Genomic DNA, 21270 nt, shown 5'->3' with positions numbered 1-21270 from the left:
AGGGTCCTTTTTGGCCAAGAGATGAGAGTCTTGCAAGGAGGCTTGAGTGGGAAATGAAATGGGAGCTGCCAGGATGCCCAAAGCATCCACTCCCTTCCCCCAACCAAAAGACCCCCACGTGGTTCACTCCATCCAGGCCAATTATAGTCCACAATGACGTTGGACTGGATTTATGTTTTCCTGGCTAGAGTCCTTGTTAATTTCCATGCAACTTCTACACAATTAATACATACTCATCATTGAAAGAAAAGCACAGAGGTAGTTTCCCCAAATGGCGTCATCCAGGGGTCACTGCCATTTTATTTCCATTCATTGCCAACAAGAGCCTGGCAAAAGCTTGCCTCCCCACCACCTGCTGCTTCTTCTTCTTCTTCTTCTTTTTTTTTTTTTAATTTTATTTATTTATTTGACAGAGAGAGACACAGCAAGAGAGGAAAACACAAGCAGGGGGAGTGGGTGAGGGAGAAGCAGGGTTCCCGTCGAGCAGGGAGCCTGATGTGGGGCTCAATCCCAGGACCCTGGGATTGTGACCTGAGCCAAAAGGCAGACGCTTAACAACTGAGCCACCCAGGCGCCCCCCCACCACCTGCTTCTTAATACACGAAGGTGACTGGGCTCTGAGCCTCTCCTGGAGGACCCATGGGGCAGAGGCTGGGCCACAGGGGCTCAACTTGGACAGGCTGTCCTTGGAGGCTGACACCAGACCCCCTCATTTCCCTCCCAGGTTAGAGAACTTGCACATTTTAAAAAGGTAAAGACCATCATGAAGCTAACCACCATCTCTTCCAGGGACTCGGAAAACTCCAAGAATCCAAGGACAGCTCAGAGGGGGAAGGAGGAAGATCACCACAAGCCTAAAAGAAAAACATGGAGGGATCTGTGATGGCAGAATCGGTATTGGTTGGGAGTGAGAGAGACCTTACTGAAGTCTCTTACTGAGTCCCTACCTAGCTGTCAGTTACAGCAAACTGTCCCCCAGCTCCCACCACCCCTGTGTAGCTTGTGCAGAAGGGGTAAATGTTCATATGATCTCCCTTCCACCCTGAAGGGCAGGGAGGTGGGACACTGTAAGTGTGAACAACCCAAAGTACAGAAAACCAGTGATGTGAAGTTCTGCTGGGGTTTTGTATAGCCCATAAATAGATAGGTATCTCTTTATTGGGTCCTGTATGCAGTTGGACTCAGGGACACAGCTAAAAGCCAGGGCAAAGTAGGACTGATATTACTTTGCAAAAAAAAAAAAAACCTTTTCCTCTTTGTATAATATCATCCCCCTGCCCACCTGGATCACAGGCCCCTCAACAGTAATAATAATATGAAAAGGAGGAGGGGGCAAAGGGAAAGAATGAAGAGGGAGAGGAGAAGGAGGTGGGTAGAATTCCTTCCTTGAATTCATATTGCAGTGGTGGCCAAGCAACAATATTAGGCATATCCACCCCAAGGGCATCCCATTGCTAGCCCACTCATTCATGCTAATCCTGCATATTCCTGGCTTTTTCCTCTTGCCCTCTGTTCCATGTGGCCAACCTCCACAGCTAAACCTTTCTTAGCATTTCTTTCTTTTTTTTTTTTTTTAATTCTATTTACTTATTTGAGAGATAGAACAAGCAGGGGAGGGGCAGAGGGAGAAGCAGACTCCCTGCTGAGCAGGAAGCCCAACATGGGGCTAGATCCCAGAACCCCGGGATCATGACCTGAGCCTAAGGTGGACGCTTAACCGACTGAACCACCCAGGCGCCCCCTTTCTTAGCATTTCTAAGCCCATCTGAGATTGTTCATTGAACAAGCCCACTCAAAACTCTGATTAAAGCTGCCCCAGGTAATAGTGTAGCCTGAACAACTCCAGCTTTGGGAAGTATACCACTCAAGTAAACTTAGAGCAATATCCCCAGCTCCCTTCTTCAGCCACAGGAAGAATAGGCACTGCTAGGTTGGCTTATGAATCCCCTTGGATTCCTAAATTTTAGTCCTTGAAATTGATGCCATCACATAGCAAAGGCTAAAGACAGAAACCACCAATGTCCTACATCCCAAACTGGAACCCATCCTTGAGAATCTCCCGGACAGAAATCAGGGGTGGTACCACATATGTCAGCCTCTAAGGTTTTCTGAGAACCCCCAGTCCTTCTTGATGTCTCCACATCTGCCCAGGGACTCGGGAATATCCACAGATACTCTCAGTCCAGCTAATGCTTCAGAGTCCAAATATCCTGGACAAAGCCCAGAGGGACATCTCAGATGCCTCTCTCTGGTCTTCCTAGAGCTTGAGAAAGAGGAGAGAATTCAGAGATTCAGGGTGCTGATGACATGCTCTTGGGTAACTTTTATTTGTTCTTTATGGCTGAAATCAGACATCACCTCATCCAGGAAGTCTTCTGTCATGCACAAGGTTAAGCTCCCATTCTCTGTGCCCTCAAAGCATCAAGCACTTCCCACCTAGACTTATTACACTATATTGTAAGTTCCCAAAGACCTCACTGATCCCCCAAAACACACTAGACTGTGCTTTTGAGCCTAGGGGCTGTGTCTTACCGGTCCCTCTGGAGAGCTATAGCAGTGACCTCCTGCATTTGCTAGTGGCTTGGACACCCCTAATCCCAAATTTGAGTTTTAAGACCTGGCTTGTGCCTATTTACACCAAGATTAACATATTTCCGCTCACCTTCACCCCTAATTGCTGCAGCTAGGGGAAAGAAGAAGTGTGAATTGAAAACAGATCTCTCCAAGGCCAAACCAATAGAAGAGGGTTTTGTAACGTCACAGTCAAGGTCAGGAAAGAGACAGACACTCTTCCAGCATAATAAAGTCCAAAAATTATGCTAGCAGTAAGACATGAATCTTGTATGTACATCATTGAAGTCTGTGGGCAAGAGATTAACACTTGCAGTATAAGTGAATTGTTGTTTAAAGTAGTTTGGGATGATCATAGAGGAAAAGAAAAAAAAAAAAAAGCAAGCAAGCTTCCTACCCAGAGAAGAGTCCCCTCCCTTCTCTCCTCTGGCTTCTAGGCTCTAAGTCTCCCCCTCATTCTGAGCACCAGTAAAATGAAAGGAGACTTTAATATAATGAGAAGCTGGGACACCCCAACCAAGGGAATAGTCCTAGCCTGGGAAAGGAAGAAAACAAACGAAGCAGAATGAACATAGGAAACAGGACCAAGTGAGAGATCTGGTCAACCAAGAGGACCTCCGTGTGGGGGCCAATACCCTAAAGGTCTGGACAGGGAGGGCCTGCTCTTGGTATGATGCAGGATTTTAATTAGTTTGAAGACACAGTGCCCACCCCTCAACCCATTACCATTTCAGTTCTGTATAGTTTAGATTCTATCACCAAGGACCTGGATTGAAGAACACACTGAACTTTCCTTGAGGTTGTGTGTGTTGTGCACATGTGTGCACATGTCAACAGGCACTTGCCTGGCAAAGGAAGAGAAAAGATTAGCCCTCCTTCTCCGGGTCAATAGCTGGCACCTAAGATACCTCTAGGGTCACTGACAGGGAGGTAAGGGGACATCTCAGGAGGGTACCCAGCCACAGGGGAGTGCACAGTCTAGTGTGTGGGGTAACTGAGAGGTCATTAGGCATCTACAATATAGGATAGAAAGCACTACATGGAAGTGCCAGGATGCTTTGAGGACACAGAGAAAGGGCACCTTAGGGCTTAGGAAGGCTTTCTGGAGAAGGGGATATCTATGTTGAGCTCTGAAGATCAAGTAGAAGTTAACCAGAAACATGTCCCTAAAATACCATACCCCACCCCCACACTTGGAGAACAGCTGCAAGCCTTCCTGTGGGTCTAAAATAAGGAGCCCAGTGTGGACACACATCTCAGATGTGTCAGAGCCTGTTTATTCCCCCTCCTGGGTCCCCACAGCTCACAGACCCTCTCTCTTACCTATGTTCCTGGAGGTGGTCCCAAATCCTTTCCCTGGAGCTGTCAAAGTGGTCCCTATGTCGTTAGCCGGGATGAGAAGATGGATTTGCAGCGTCCACACAGCCGGGGAGCCGCACCGCAGAGCTGGCCCGGCCTGGCCCCTTGGAGTCCACTGAAGTCGTGCCAGGCACAGGCGAGCTGCCTGCTCAGACTGCAAGGGGGAGAGTGTGCTGTGAGTGTCCTGGAGCCCAGCCAGGCCTCTCTGGCGAGGCAGGCAGGTGGAGGAGGAGCTCCTCCGTGTAAAACTCCGGAGGATCAAATTAACTCCCAAGGAGCCGTGAAACCAGCGGGCTGACCGCCACCTCTAGGTCCACTGCAGAGCCCCACCCAGGCTGCTGAGGGTACATGTTCCTCACTATAGTCCTCAGGACATGCCCCTACTTAACTTCACCTTGCTGCTTAAATTTGAGCCGGACCCCTACCCAGCAACACACCTTGGGTAGAGTCCTCCACTAAGGAACTGACTGTTATCTTGCTTTAGGCTTTTTTAAAAATATAATTTTTATTGAGGTGAAATTCACACAGCATAAAACTAATCATTTTAAAGTGAACAATTCAGTGACATTTAACACATCCACAATGTTGTGCAATCACCACCTCTATCTGGTTGCGAAATACTTTCATCACCACAAAAGGAAACCCTATATCTATTCAACAGTTACATTCCATTCCCCTCTACCCCCAGCACCTGAAAAACACAATTTGTGTTCTATCTCTATAGATTTGTCTATTCTGGATATTTCATTTAAATGTTATCATACAATATGTGACATTTTGTGTCTGGTTTCTTTCACTTACCATAATGTTTTCTAGGTTCATCCACACTGTTGCAAGTATTAGGACTTCATTCCTTTTTGTGACCAAATAATACTCCATTGTGTATATATATACCACAATTTGTTTATCCTTTGTTGATGGACATTTGGGGTGTATCTACCTTTTGGCTTTTGTGAATAGTGCTGCTGTAAATATTTGTTTGAGTACTTGTTTTCAATTCTTTGGGATATAGATCTAAGAGTGGAATTGCTGGGTCATGGGTAATTATATGTTTAACCTAACTTAAATATATGTTTGCTATGTTTTTCACAGTGGTTGAACCATTTTACATTCCTACGAGCAATATGTAGAGTTCCAATTTCTGCACATTCTCTCCAAAACATCTTTTTTTTCCTTAATAGCCATTTTTGCGGCTGTGAAGTGCTATCTCATTAGGCTTTTGACTTGCATTTCTTTAATGACTAATGATGTTGAGCATCTTTTCATGTGTTTGTTGGCCATTTATATTTCTTCTTTGGAGAAATGTCTATTCAGATATTTTGCCCATTTTTAAATTAAGTTGTCTACTTGTTGTTGAGTTGTAAGAGTTCTTTGTACACTCTACATACAAGACCCTGATCAGACATATGATTTGCAAATATTTTCTCCCATTCTGTAGGTTGTCTTTTCATTTATTTAATAATGTTCTTTTTTTTTTTAAGATCTGGAGCACACTTTTTAATTAAGTTTTTTATCTTTATTCCAGCATAGTTAACATACAATATTATACCAGTTTCAGGGGTACAATTCTATACATCACCCAGTGCTCATCATGAAAATTTTGTTCAAGTATAATTTATGTTTTTCTTTTGTTGCTTCTACTTTTTGTGTCATATCTAAAACTTCATTGCCAAATCTGAGGTCATGAATATTTGCCCCTTATGTTTTCTTCTAAGTCTTATGGTTTTAGTTTTTTTTTTTTTTTAGGATTTATTTATTTATTTGAGAGAGAGCGCACACGCACAGTGGGGAAGAGCAGAGGGAGAGGGAGTCTTAGGCAGACTCCACGCTAAGTGAGGAGCCCAACACGGGGCTCGATCTCACGACCCTCAGATCATGACCTGAGACAAAACCAAGAGTCAGACACTTAACTGACTGCACCACCCAGGCACCCCTGGTTTTAGTTCTTACACTTAAGTCTTTGATCCATTTTGAGTTAATTTATGTATGGTGTGAGGTAGGGGTCCAACTTCATTCTTTTTCAAGTAAATTTCCAGTTGTTCCAGCACCATTTGTGGAAAAGACTATTCTTTTCCCATCGAATGATCTTGACATCCTTTTCAAAATACATTGGCCGTAGATGCATGTGTTTATTTCTGGATCCTCAATTCTATTCCATCAATATAGCTATCTATCCTGTGCCAATACCACACTGTTTTGGTTACTGTCACTTTATAATAAGCTATAAAATCTCTTTCCTTAATCTTGTCTGAACTCAGTCAAGAAGAGGTGACCTGAGTCAGTATTCCTTTTCCTAACTGGATAACTCATAAGCAACCCTTTGTTCTCAAATGTCCTTTGAAACTGTGGAGTATGGGTCTAATTCTGAAGTCAGGGTAAAAGTAGAGAGAGGGAAGGGAGAGAGTCACGAGAAACAGTGTAAAAATTTTCCCCTTCAATGGGAGGATGGGCAAGATGGGTGAAGGGGAGTGGGAGATACAGGCTTTCAGATATGGAATGAATAAATCACAGGGATAAAAGGTATAGCATAGAAAATATACTCAATGATATTGTAATGGCATTGTATGGTCACAGATGGTAGGTACACTTGTGGTGAACATAGCATATTGTATAGACTTGTCAAATCACTGTTTGCACACTTGAAATTAATGTAACATTGTGTGTCAACTATAGTTCAATAAATAAATAGACAAACAAATAAAATCTCCCCCTATAGTTCCTCATAAAAAGGAGGAACATAGTGTAGTGAAAAGAATATGGGCATGAGTGGGTTTCAAGCCCAACTCTGAAGTTATTAGTTATGTAGTGCTGGGTAACTTATCCTCTCTGGCCCTTGGTTTTCTCAGGTGGAAAACAGGCTGTTATGGGAACTGCATATGTGCCATAATGCACATAAAGCATTTGGCCCAGAGATCCTGCTCAATAAATAGCACAACATGTAATTGGGAAATGACCATGGAAACATGGCATATCCTGACTACTGCAAGATCTGATCTTATATACCTACTCTGGAAGAGCATGCAATGAGGATAGATTTCTTGACTGCTTTTAATCAGTCACAGGCTCACCCTAAGTCAGGCCAGGCATAGAAGAGACATTAGTTTTTTATATATCCCTACTTCGTTTTCTGTAAATGAGCTCCTTGATTAATTAATCTGTAAAAAGTGTTATGTGGGATACCATAATAGTGAGTAAACTTTCTGTAAGTCCACAAATAATGTTGCCAAAAACTTAGTGAGCAAGGAAAGTGAATTCATATCCAGAAGGAGGGTCTATTTCAGTGATAACCAATCACTGTTCTCTCCCTGTTGAAAGGGATCCAATATCATTAAGCATCCTACACTTTGATTAAAGAAATAAGCAAGACAGAGCTTATAGGGTTTTCTAACTGCTCCCCAGAATTTCTTTTGTGTGAAACATCTCTAGATGTTCAGGTAAATCCCTAAGTGGAGACAGATGTGTCTAATTGGATTCTCCTTTGGAGAGGGAGCCCATTAAGAGCTTGGAGACCTTCAGGGCTGCAGGGTGACTGCCCTGAGCCAAGTGCTGCAGAGGGGCTGCGAGCAATCAGCAGGTGCTTATCCCCCAGCCTCCATGAGGAAACATGCCCAACTCATCACTGGGCATAGGCTGGGCCTGCACTCTTCCTGAAGGCTGAGTGGCTCTGCATCACCTTTGCCAAAGTGGAGCCCATACGGTCCCCTGCCTCTGTGGGTCACTTGCTTCCAAAGTACAGTTTGTCCAGGGAGCATGTGACTGGCAAAGCCTCAGTCACCTGCCTGCTCCAGCTGGCAAGGGTGTCTGGGGAAGCTTGTTCCCAAGCTTTATGTTGGGGAAGCACTGACACATCATGTGGGGAATTCTCCTAACACAGGTGGGGTGGTCAAAAGAGCTGAGTGTTAACAAGAATGACAGTTGTCTACTACTTGGGGTGTCATAACTAGGTCCCATTTAATCTTGGTAAACAGAATACCGTTATTCTTCCAATCCCACCACAGGGAAGGCAAGAGAAATGAGCCAATAGAAAGACAAAACATGGCATGACAGTGCTGCCTTCCCCAGCCCTATCAACCATAGTCACAGAAACCTTCCCACCTGCCGCCTGAGCCTGGCATTTACTAGGCATTACATCCTGGTTGAATGGATAAATGGACAAATGAGACAGTGCAGGCAGATCTTATTCATTTCAGGCACAATATCTGGAATATTTGGGGTTAAGCCCCAGGATCCCACATGTTCCTGAACTGCAGTCTTCCTACTCTTACCTGCCCACAACCCATTGGCCAGATCTGAAAGATGGACCTTTTGCCTTGTTTCCAGTTTTTCATTGGAATGTAGGCCCCTGCAGCCTGAACATCCTTGCTAACCCTCCCACAAGGGGCAGGACCTGCTGCCTATATCCTGGATGTTGGTCAGCTGTTGGCTCAAGTCCTGCCTTCAACAGATTTACATATGGCAACATATGGGGAGAGACACTGCTTCTAGTCTGACTTTGATCTTAATTGCTGCAGGGAATCCTCCCGTCTGTCCCATCTGCTGGGCCAGGGTCCATGCTGGTCCCAAGAAAACTCATGCTCCCATGCTTAGCTGAATCAGTTCCCCTGCCCATTGACCAAAGCTGCCATGTTCCCAAGATGCCCACCTGACTTGCAATAGTCCCTACTAATCTTCAAAGTAATTTTTCCCACTATTTAAGGTACTCCCTAGTCCCCTTTCAGCCAAGTATCCCAAGGCTAAAACTGAAAAAATGATTCCAGGCTTTCCAGTTTTATCACTCACTCCTTCATGGGGATTTTTGGCTGAAACGTTGGGGTCAAATGTTAATAACATGGTTTTCATGCAAATATAGAATGAATACACATCAAAGATTTATTCAACTTATTAATGAGAGAATCAGAGGGTTGGGTAAAGCTGATTCAAAAAGCATTTGAGGAACTGGGTATTTATAGGTTTTTGAAAAAAGCATGTTAGAATAAAGTTGTTAGGTTAGATACAAAACTGGTTTATGTCCTGATAGTGCAGTAAAACATTTGGAGTTATCTTTTCTGCCAGACAGAAATCAATTGCATCTCCACCAAAAAAAAAAAATCATCGAGTTAACATGTAACTCCACAATGTCTGGGCTTTTAATCAATGACGAATAGTGAGTCAAACAAAAGTACATTCCCCTATAATTAAATAATGCCTTTGGGCCTGCTCAACAATGCCCCTGTGTGACCTTGAGAGAAGATGTTGTTCTTTCTTTGCCTTATTTCCAAGATTTAGATGTTTTTCCTTAACTCTGTGTATGGGTTGTAAAGATCTCCCTAGAACCTGGGAAAGGGAGGCTCTCAGGGAAATATCTTCAAACACAGACCTGCAGTGTTCAAAATCCCACGATGACACCCATGTACTCTGGTCCATACAGACCTCTGAACACACTGGCCTCTTCCATCCTTGACTTTGCCTGAGCTTCATCATTCCCTCAACCTGAAACACTCTTCCCCTACTTGTTCATCTGGATTACTCCTGTGCTCCAAGTACCCTTTCTGGATTCTCCCAAACCTGGGGAATCAAATCCTCCCAATACAGTATCTAAGGTGGTAATTCTGACAACATTACCAATTGCTGGGTTCTTCACATATGCCTGTGTTCATTCTAAATCAGTTATTGATTTTTTGACCTTATATAATTTAAACCTCTTCATAAAAAGGTTGAACAAAGACAACTTTATCCCATTTTCCAAATAAATATCACACAGCTGGAAAGTGGTTGAGGCAACACTCAAACACAGATCTTTTAGATACATAACTATATTCCTCTTCTCTAGAATGTTTTACTTTCCACACTGCTCAAGCAGATCTTCATGAATTCCCTGAGGAAATGAGTTTTGTGGCACACGTCCCCTGTGCAGAATGCCCAAGATTATTTGAAAATTGAACAAGCCTGGCTCCTACAAAGAAATATGAAGGACATGGAAGAAGAGCATCTACTGTGGATATGGTTGAGAGCTCCTGGGAATTCTGGAGTGACTTTGGCTGGCAAAGCCCAGCCCTCAGACAAAGTGTAGTGCTGTGAGTCACCTCTTGATTGAGATCTCTCAGGTCCCTTGAGATAGTGGAATTCTCCTGAACATGCTCACAGCACATCTCAGCCTGAGCCTTCCAGCACTCTGGAGACTTGCACAACCAACTCCTTCAGCCTTCAAATGCTATGAACCTATATCATTCAGAGCTGTTTTTCCAGCTTCTCTTCAAACTATTCACTCATTCATTCCCACCCAAAGGTGCTGAACACTTACCATGTGCCAGATGTCATTTCGGTGCTGGAGGTGGAGAAAGTTAGCAAGTCAGGCAGAGGCAGTCTTCTGCTCGAGATTATGTTCCACTGTAGGGAGAAAGCAACCAAATTAGTGTATGCAGAAGTGTGAAATTGCAGTTAGAATAAGTGCTACAAAGAAAAGGCGAGTCCTGAGAACATGGAAGAGAAAAGATCCATTGAGCTGAGACCTGAAAGGCAGAATTATATCAAAAGAAGGATAGAACAAGTTGGGGATGGGGGTTAGGGAAGAGACATGTGTAGCAACCAGTTCACAGGAGAGTAAGAAAAGACCTAACTGATGTTCCTAGAGCTCATCACCTGCTCCTCTTTTTATCACCTTGCCAAGTATCATCTCTGTGTCTACTGGTTCCTCCCAAGACAACATGACCTTCTTCCCAAATTCTCCTCTATGCAATCTCCCTATTACAGTTGAATTCACATAGCATTTTTCTCACATCCTTACCCATTAATTTCTAAGCTCTGTTAAGGCAGGGATCATGTAGTATTCATCTTTATATCCTCAGGATCTAACACATTGCCTGGAAGACAATAGGCAAGTGATGAATGAATCAATGAATGGTTGAATGAATGAGAGCATAACTCTGGGACCCAACCATTCTGGGCAGATTTATTTCATTGAGGGTATGAACCACAGAGGATGCCCCTGACACCTCAAAGCCTAGTAAGGGTATCAGTCTGCCTGTCTTTAAAACTGCCCCACCATTGACTCCCCTGATCAGTATAGTGTTCTGGCACCTGGATGCAGGAATGAATTTTGAGTGTATCAAAAATATTTGAGAAGCAAAAATAAAATCAACATTTACAAATAACCTGATTAAAATAAAAAATTACAGCGTGTATATAATAGTTTGTTTGCTTGTCCCTAAAGACGAATGTATGATCTCTTATTCATGAGCTTATTTGCCATCCAAATGAGTTCTTTGTGAAGTATATGTTCATATATTTTACCCGTTTTAATCCATTGTTTGTTTCCTTTCTATTGAGTTTTGAAGGTTCTTTATATATCCTGGATACAAAACTTGTATAACACACATACTTTGAAGATTTTCTCCCACATATACATTTCTGTGCCTTGTCTTTTCATTCTCTTAAAGACAAATGAATTTTTAAAATTTTGATGAACTAAAAATAAATAAAATTTTGATGAACTCTATCAATCTGTACTTGTATGGATCATGCTTTTGGTATTTAATAAATTTTTGCCTCTATGAAAAATCATTTTCACTTAGCATAATGTCTTATTTTAGTTAGCATAATGTCTTCCAGGTCCATCCATGTTGTTGCAAATGGTAGGATTTCCTTCTTTTTTTAAGGCTGAATAATATTCCATTATATGTGTATATCACATTTTCTTTATCCATTTTTCTATCAATGAACATTTGATTCCACTTATATGAGGTATCTGAAATAGTCAAACTTATAGAAGCAGAAAATACATTGGTGGCTTCTGGGGAATGGAGGGAGGGAGAAATGGGGACTTGCTGTTCAATGGGTATAAAGTTACAGTTATACAAGATGAATAAGTTCTAGAGATCTTCTTTGCAACATAGTACCTATAGTTAAGACAGTGTTGTGACTTAGAGTATAGATCTCATGTTAAATGTTCTTATCACACATACCCCAAAAACAAGCAAAGGGACACAAGGAAATTTTTGGAGGTAATGAATATGTTTATTACTTTAATGGTGGTAATGGTGCCATGGGTGTTCATATGTTACATATGGTACCTATGTTCAAACTCATCAAACTGTATATATTAAATATGTACAGTTTTTTTGTATATAAATTATACCTCAATAAGCTATTAAAAAAAAGAAACTTTTGCTTAACATAGGTCACAAAATTTTCTTCTAGAAGTGTTATAATTTTAGGTTCTATATTTAGGTCTTCGATTCATTTTGAGTTAATTTTCTATATAATATAGGATACGAATTTAAGTCCCTTTTTTGCATATGGATATTCAATTGTTACAGCACTATTTATTGAATAGACTAGACTAGCCTTTCTTCACTGAATTAACTTTGCACATTTGTTGAAAATTAACTGTCCATATAAGTGCAGGTGTATTTCTGGGCTTTCCATTTCTATTCCATTGACTTTTTGTCTACTTTTATGACAATAACACACTATGTTAATTACTGTTGCTTAATAATCAGTGTAGTGTTAGTTTTCCAACATTTTTTTCCAATATGGATGCCTTTGTTTCATTTTATTACCTTATTGTGCCCAGAATCTCCAGTACAATGTTGAAGAGAATGGTGAGAGTGGATATTCTAATCTTGTTCCTAAATTAGGGGAAAACATAGAATACCCTTTATCAGATGGAAAATGCCACCTTCCATTCCCAGTTTTCTGAAATTATCTTTCAGGGATGGATGTTGTATTTTGTGAAACGTTTTACTGTATCCATTAAGATTGAATTACATTGGTTGATTTTCAATTTTTAAACCAACACTTCATTCTTGGGATAATCTCCTTTTGTTTATCTTTTTTATATATTGTTAGATTTGATTTGCCAAAAATTTGCTTAGAATTTTTGCATCTATATTCATGAGGAATATTGGCCTGCAGTTTGTTGTTGTTGTTGTTTTAACAATGTCTTTGTCTTGTTTTAATATCAGGGTGATGTGTTAGGACATATTCCCTTCCTTTCAACTGTCTGGAAGAATTTGTTTGGTACTGGTATTACTTCTTCATTAAATGTTTAGTAGAATTCACCAATAAAGATGTTTAGGTCCAGAAATTTATATGTGTGAATGTTGGAATCTACAAATTCAATTTCTCCACTAGACATAGGGTATTTCAGGTTATCTACTTCTTAAGTAAGCTTAGAAAGCTTGTATCTTTCAAACAAGTGTATGTTTCATTTATATTGTCAAATTTGTTGGGGAAAAAGCTATTAATAGTATTTCCTAACACCAATTTACTATATGTAGAATCTCTGTCAATTTTATTGATCTTATTAAAGAATCAAATTTTTATTTCATTAATATTCGCTATTGTTTTCTGTTTTTTATTTTACTGATTTTTTTATTCCAATCTTTTCTTTTCTTTTAACTTGCTTTGGGTTAATTTTGCTCTTTATTTTCTAGAGTATTAAAGGTAGAAGCAGGGGTTATTTGTTTAAGACCTTTCTTCTTCTCTAATTTAAGTGTTAGAAATGTTCCTGTAAGTACTGCTTGAGTGGCATCCCACAAATTTTGATATGTTGTATTTTTATTGTCATTCCACTCAAAATGCTCTCTAATTTCATTTTTGGTTTCTTCTTTGACCCATAGTTCATTTAAAAGTGTGTTATTTGATTCTAAGCGAAATAAGTCAGTCAGAGAAAGACAAATACCATATGATTTCACTCATACATGAAATTTAAGAAATAAAACAAAGGGCAAAAAATAAGAGAGAGAAAGAAACAGAGAGACAGAAAGAGAGATAGAGACAAAGCAAGAAACTGACTCTTAACTGTAGAGAACAATTTGACAGTTACTAGAGGGAAACAGGGGTGGGAGGATGGGCTAAATAGGTGATGGGGATTAAGAAGTGCATTTGTGCTGAGCACCAGGTGTTATATGGAAATGTTCAATCATTATATTGTACACCTGAAACTAATATTACACTGTATGTTAATTAACTGGAATTAAAATAAAAACTTAGGGGAGCCTGGGTGGCTCAGTTGGTTGAGTGTCCAACTCTTTTTTTTTTTTTTAAAGATTTTATTTATTTATTTGACAGAGAGAGAGACAACAAGAGAGGGAACACAAGCAGGGGGAGTGGGAGAGGGAGAAGCAGGCTTCCTGCTGAGCAGGGAGCCCGATACGGGGCTCAATCCCAGGACCCTGGAATCATGACCTGAGCCGAAGGCAGACGCTTAACGACTGAGCCACCCAGGTGTCCTGAGTGTCCAACTCTTGATTTCCACTCAGGTTGTGATCTTGGGGTTGTGGGATTGTGCCCCACATGGGGTTCATGCTCAGTGGGGAATCTGTTTCTTCTTCTCCCTCTTCCTCTGCCCCTTCGCCCTCAAATAAACAAATAAATCTTAAAAATAAATAAAATAAAAACTTAAAAAAATTAAAATGTGCTATTTGGTCTCCAAATATTTGGAGATTTTTAAGAGCTCTTTCTGTTATTGACTTAGAATTTAATTTGATTTCTAAGTTAATTCCATTGCAGTTATAGAACATATTTCTATTGAGAAATTGTTTGAAATTTATTGAGACTTTATATGTTCTATAAATGCCATATAGATCAACCTGGTTGACAGTGTTGTTTAAATCTTCTATATCTTTACTGACTTTCTAATTTTTTTTTTCAAATATTGATTTAGGGGTATTGAAAACTTCCATTCTAATTTGGATTTTTCTATTTGCAGTCCTATCAGTTTTTGCTCCAGATATTTTGAAGCTTTGTTATTGGGAGCATAAATACTTAAAATCATTATGTCCTCTTGATAAATCAATCTACTTATTATTATGAAATCAACATTTTTTAAATCACTGGGAATATTCTTTGCTCTGAAATCTATTTTGTCTGATATCACTATAGCCAATCCAGTTTCTCCGCCTTTTTATTGGGATGTTTAGACCATTTATATTTACTATGATTACCATTATGTTTATATTTAAGTCTACCTTCTTGGTATTTGTTTTTTATTTGTTTTATTTGTTCTTTAGTCACTTTCCCCCCTTTTTCCTATCTTCTTATGTGTTAAGTGAATATTTCTTGTATAATTCCATTTTATCCCCTTTTTGGCTTTGTTTTATTATTTTAGTAGTTGGTTTAAGGTTTACAGAATACATTTTTAACTTATGACAGTCTATCTTCAAGTGATATTATATCACTTCACATGCAATGTAAGAATTTATACAAATATTCTTCCATTTCTCCACTCCCAACCTTTGTGCTATCATACACTTTACTTTCCCATATTATAAATCCAATACTCCATTATTATTTTTGTTTAAACAGTCAATATATATTTTTTTTAAGATTTTATTTATTTATTTGACAGAGAGAGACAGCGAGAGAGGGAACACAAGCAGGGAGAGTGGGAGAGGGAGAAGCAGGCTTCCCGCCGAGCAGGGAGCCCGATGCGAGGCTCGATCCCAGGACCCTGGGATCATTACCCCAGCCGAAGGCAGACGCCCAACGACTGAGCCACCCAGGCGCCCCAAACAGTCAATATATTTTAAATAAATTTAAATAGCAAAGAAAAACATTGCATATATGCTTTAGTAGTTGCCATTTCCAATGTTCTTCATTTCTTTGTGTAGGTTTATATTTCCATCCAGTATTATTTTCCATCTGCCTGAAAGAATTACTTAAACATTTCATATATTGGGAGTCTGCTGGGCATTAATTCCTTCAACGTTTTATATCCAAAGAACTCTTTCTATTGCTTTCATTTTTGAAAGATACTTTGCTTCTAGGGTGAAATGTATTTTTTGTTTGTTTTTCACTCTTTTAGAAGTTTAGAGATGTTGTACCACTGTCCTCTCACCTACTTTGCTCCTATCAAGAAATCCATTGTCATCCTTATCTTGTTCCTTTACATATAACATGTCTTTTCACTCTGACTGCTTTTATGATTTTCTCTTTATCACTGGTTTTGAGCAGCTTGAATATGATATGCCTTGGTGTGTGTGTGTGTGTGTGTGTGTATTGCTAAGTTTCTTGTGCTTCTTGCATCTATGAGTTTATAGTTTTTATCAAATTGAGAAAATTTCAGCCATTATTTCTTCAAATATTTTTCTGCTTGTGAAGAAGTCTGGACTCCTTTGTCATGGACTCAAGTTACACATTTATTGGTAACACATTTATAGGTTTCTTAAAGTTGTCCCAACAGCTCACTGAGGCTCTGCTCTTTCTTTTCTTTCTTTTTTCTCTGTGGTTTATTTTGGATAATTTCTATTGCTATGACTTCAAGTCACTAAAAAGTCACTTTTATTCTGAAATGCCTAATTTGCCATTAATTTCATCCAGTGTATTCTTCACTCAAGATATTGTGGGTTTTATTTCTAGAGTTTGATTTAGGGCCTATATATATATATCTCCCATGTCTCCACTTAACTTTGTGAACATATGGAATATCATTCACAATAATTGCTTCATTATCCTATCTGCTAATTCTAACATCTTTGTAAACTGTGTTGGTTTTGATTATTGATTTTTCTTTTTATTATGGGCCATATTTTCCTGCTTCTTTGCATACCTAGTAATTTTTTATTGGATACCAGACATTGGTATCCAATAAATATCCATTGAATTTTACCTTGTTGGGTGATGGCTATTTTTTAATTATTATAAATATTCTTAAGATTTTTTTCTACAAAACAGCTATCTGGTAACAGTTTTATATAGTTGGGTCTTTAAGATTTGTTAGGTGGGTCCAGAGCAGTGATTAGAATTAGTTATCCTACTGAGAAAAAAACCCTTTGTGTACTCCACCCAATGTCCCATGAATTACGAGTTTTTCTATTCTGGCTGGTAGGAGTAAACTCTATTCCCTGCCTGTGTGAGTGCCAGTGTTACCTCTCATCCCTCCAGGTGGTTCTCTTATTAGTCTTGAGTAGTTTGCTCACATGCAAGCACTAAACAGTATTCAGCTCAATACTTAGGGGTTGCCCTCTGCAGATTACAGGCTTCCTCTGTGTGGCGTCTCTTCCCTAATGTTCAGTCCTTTGAATTCTAGCCTCCTTCATCCCCCCAGACTGTCAGCTATCTCTTCTCAACTGAGGAAATTTATCAGGCTCTGCCTGGCTTTCCCGTCCCTGCAACACTATCTGGGTATTCTTTCAAGGGAGTAAGCTGGGCAATTATAAGGCTCACCTCATTTTTTTTTTTCATCTCTTAGAGATAACTGTCATTTTTTGGTCTGATGTCCAGTGTTTTGAAATATTTTTTATGTAGTCTGTTTTTAGTTTGTTTAAGGCTGGGTAGTAAATCTGGTCCCTGTTACTCCACCTTGACCAGAAGTGAAAGTCCTATAGTTTCTTGAGCAAGAGAGAAAAGGGTGGTCTCTTATACCTGGCCTGAAAGACAGGCATATAACCCACAGCCTCTCTTACCCATGTCACTATTTTTGATGTACCATTAATAACTGTGATCATGAATCATCATATAATTTATTTTGAAATTTTTCACTATTTTAATTAAAACATTTTTTCAAATCTATACATAAATCTCATTTAAAAATAAGGATTTAAAGAAAATTTAAGTGGTGATGTCTATGTACCCATTGTGCATAAGCTAAGTTGATCCATGGTCATTTTGCTTAATTTAAAAGTTAACTGTTATTGGGTCAAATGTAGATATAATAACAATGCAAGTGGAATTCTCAACAGATACTATACTAATAACATGTAAATCTGTAAATCATCTGTATTATACCCTTTTTATACTATGATAATATTTATTTATGCTGTTTATTATATATAGGTCTCTAAAAAGTGATTTAAAAAATACAATTTAATGTTTTTAAATTTTTATTACTGCCATTTATTTTTCCTTCATGTCCTTCTTTCATTCATCCATTCGTAACAAATATTTGTTGATTGCCTACTATGTACTATGCTAGTAGATTTTCTTATAAAACACCAAATTTAATTATTTTAATAGCTACTTTAATTACAAAGTTATAAAATACATCTGGAGCAAAATTTATTTTGCTTCTATAAAAAATATTAAAGGGCTCAAAATCCAGGGATTTTCATGGGAGTGTGGTACACAGCTACACATTATGCAACATGTGTGTATCACACTCAAGGATAATCATCATAGATGTGGATGATGTGTCTCTATTTGCTCTTTGATGTGGGTCAGGGATGGACAAATATCTGCAGGGGTAGACAAGCTGAAAAGAATAGTATGAAAAAGAAAAGATGAGTAGGTGCTATGTGAAGATCAAAATAGGAAGTTTTAAAGGTTTGACACATATGACAAAGATGGGGGAAAAGCTTCTTCTGGACCTTGAGACCAGGAAAAAAATTTCCCCCTTGGGGGATGAGAAAGTAGCAATCAGTGTTTAGGGCACTTGGAGCCTGAGTTCAAGAACAAGTACCTTGGAAACTGCTAGTGGTTAAAGGGCTTAAGGATCACTCCCTCTTTTCTCCAGGATTCCAGCTGATAAGAGAATGCACACAATGGGTGGCCAAATGGATACCAGAGAATTATTCTTATTAAAGGTCCAGATAGTACCTAATGATCTCAAAGAATAGAGCTTTCTGCTAAACTCTGTTGTACATATGCCTTGGACCAGATTCCTGGTGGGTCTCCTCTTACACTGCCCATTTCATGGAGGACCACAGGCCTGACTCATATACCCAATTACTTCTCAAAACTAGCCACCGTCCTGACCCAGGTGCGTTTACTCATGGGAGCCGGAAGCTGAGGCAGATGGTCTAGATAGCTGTGGTAGAATACTTTTTTTGCTTCTGAAGCACAGTGACTCAGCTCCCGATGATGTGGATCAAGGACTCTTGGGTTCTGAGGGTACATCAACCACTACCTGCCCAAGTAAGAAGTAAGTGCTGGGAATGGGTGTGGAGGTTTCCACCCCAATATTCCTTCTCCAGGACACAGACCAGAGGGTGTCCCTTTTTTGGAAACATGCAGAAAAAAAAGAAAAATCATTCTCCTTCACCAAAAAGAATCATCATAGCTTCTCTCACTTCAACTCAAGACACACTTGCTGAGTGTCTGTGGCCCCAGCCCTCCTGGGCTCTGATTTCTGACATAATCTGATCTGTAAATAATCTTAGCAGATGTAAGAAAGCAGAGTTTGGAGCTTTTTATTTTTGCTCACATTTTCCTTATAAGATTTTTCTCACAGCTTAAGCTTGATGTCCTATGAAGTGTGAGGGATCAGGCCAAGGACAGTGAATCTCGAGGAAGAGTCTCTCTCTATTAAAGTGGCTGAATCCCATCAAGCTGGCTCACCTGCTGAACTGCAGAACTAAATGTTGCTTCTTGGCTGTTTGCCTCAAGGGAGCCTCTTGAAAGAGCCTTTATTTGATGTTCCTGAAAACTGGACGGAACAAAAAGATAGCGGGGAGGGGATGAGGTGATAGAGTATGCTCTAGGAGTCAATGAGGATGGGAGGAAAGGTCTAGTGGGGAGGCGCCCTGTCCAGGGGAAGATCCATGCTGTGGCCCCAGCCTGCAGCCCCCTGCCTCACTCCCTCATAGTACAATCTGGCTGCATTCCCTGCAGAGTCCCCACACAGACCCTTCCTCAGCACCCCCATCGCAGGGCCACTGGGATATCTACTCCTATGTCTTTGGCGTTCACCTCAGGTATGAGGGCACCCACACACATCTGGGAACTCACATGCAGCCAGGCCTCCTGGCTCCCAGCCAGGGCTGTCTGGACAGCCCAGCGGAGATCATCCCAGATACAGATAACTCTCTTCTGAGTCTTTGCTTTTTTAGGCAAAGGATTGCAAGTAAAGCTTCAAGAGATTAGGAACTGAAGAAAGATTGAAAAAGAGATCATGACTTCTCCCTGCCAAATAGAAAAAGACCTTCCATGCTGGTAGAGTGCACTGGAGTCCTCCAGAAATGATTTTGGTCTACAATGTGATTTTTTGCATAGATCTAATACCCAAGAGGACCTGAAGGCTTGGGAGTTTGGCAGGTAGGAGGCCTCTAGAAAACACAGTATGGCTGCAATTATGCAAAGATAGAACAAAACAAAAACCACAAAGACAAAAACAAAAAAAAACTGACAGAAAATAGTACAAAATGTTAGGAGGGAAGGTTACATAGTAAAATGACTCTGGAGTCAATTAGACTTGGATTTTAATCTCAGCTCTGCCACTTACTGGCTGTGCCGCCTTGGGCATGTTCCCTAACTTCTCTGAAAGAGTTTCCTTCTCTACACTAGGAAATAATAGCACATATCTCAAAGAATGTTTGTGAAAATTACATTACATAATGTATGCTATTACACAGCAGAATGCTTCATGCTTAAAATAATGCTCAAAAATTGGAAACTATTGACTAATGTGGCTTTCTAAGTGGTAAGACTATGGGTAACTTTTTCTCTCTATTTTTTGTATCATCCACATTTTGTACAATGAATATATATTACATATGCTGAATCACAGCCTGGCAGCCTGACAACCGTTCTTTCTCTCCAGGCTCATTTAGCGAGGCTCCTCACAAGGGTCTTCAGGTCTGCTGAGTACAAACAATGCCTCCTTCTGCTAGGAGAGCCTCTGCTCTCTGCAGAGTTGGCTGGAATGGGGAGGGACTGGGATCATGGGAACTAGGAGGAGAAGAAAGGAAGGCCACCACAGACGGCTGCATTGTTTTGTTCTTGCTAAGTGACCAGAGGCCCTAAAGGAACAAGAAGCATCATTTTTGTGCAGGTAGAACACATCGAGATGTTCTTTCAGGCAGTATGCCATTTAAGATGCTATGAGTTACATTTCCTTCCTGCAAATATCATATAATGGGTAGAATTTTTGCCTTGACTAAGATATGGGGCAAACCCTAGAGGCCAAACAATAGGCTCAAGTTGTCGAAGGCAGCTTCTCCAGCACCCCATCATGCTCCCAGCCTCACCCCTCTTGGCAGGTGCAAATGGTCAGGCACCTAGGCTGGGCAGTAATCACAGTAACCACTGATTTTCAAATTATGACTATTGCAAACAGCAGAGATAGCAGACAGGAAAGAGACAATAGAGATTTACCACCTTTTCTGTTAGCCTTCAACAGTTGAACTGCACATGTTCCCAAGAGTGTAAAGCAATAACTCATGGAATTTGGAACTGAGGATGACCTGACAGTTCTAAGCCTTGATTCCCATATGAAGTTCGATGTACTGACATACCCAAGGTCAGAGAGGACTTAGGGAGTGATCTTGGTCAACTCAACTACACAGCCAGAACTAAAAGCCAGACCTCTAATTCTCAGCTGGTGATGCTTCTTCTAAAGATGGATTTTGCTTTTCCCCCAATTGCTGAGATCACTGGGTCCAGAGAGTACCACCTTCTTTGAGGTGCTTACTATAGGAGCTGCCA

The 21270-nt window shown here is 40.2% G+C and overlaps 1 long non-coding RNA gene across 1 annotated transcript; it reads right to left on the bottom strand.

Moving 5' to 3' along the window:
* Positions 1 to 238: 238 nt before the first annotated feature.
* LOC123844711 (uncharacterized) lies at positions 239 to 10297 on the bottom strand. Its single transcript, XR_006790826.2, has 3 exons — positions 10211 to 10297; positions 3895 to 4084; positions 239 to 854 (listed from the first exon to the last, which is right to left on the bottom strand). It is a non-coding gene; the product is annotated as an uncharacterized LOC123844711 (long non-coding RNA).
* Between the last annotated feature and the right edge of the window lie 10973 nt (positions 10298 to 21270).

Source organism: Mirounga angustirostris, unplaced genomic scaffold, assembly GCF_029215605.1.
Source record: "Mirounga angustirostris isolate CCGP_5_RB_7025 unplaced genomic scaffold, mMirAng1.0.hap1 SCAF_5, whole genome shotgun sequence".
In the NCBI taxonomy this organism is placed as follows: domain Eukaryota; kingdom Metazoa; phylum Chordata; class Mammalia; order Carnivora; family Phocidae; genus Mirounga; species Mirounga angustirostris.
This window is presented reverse-complemented; position numbering and strand designations above follow the sequence as displayed.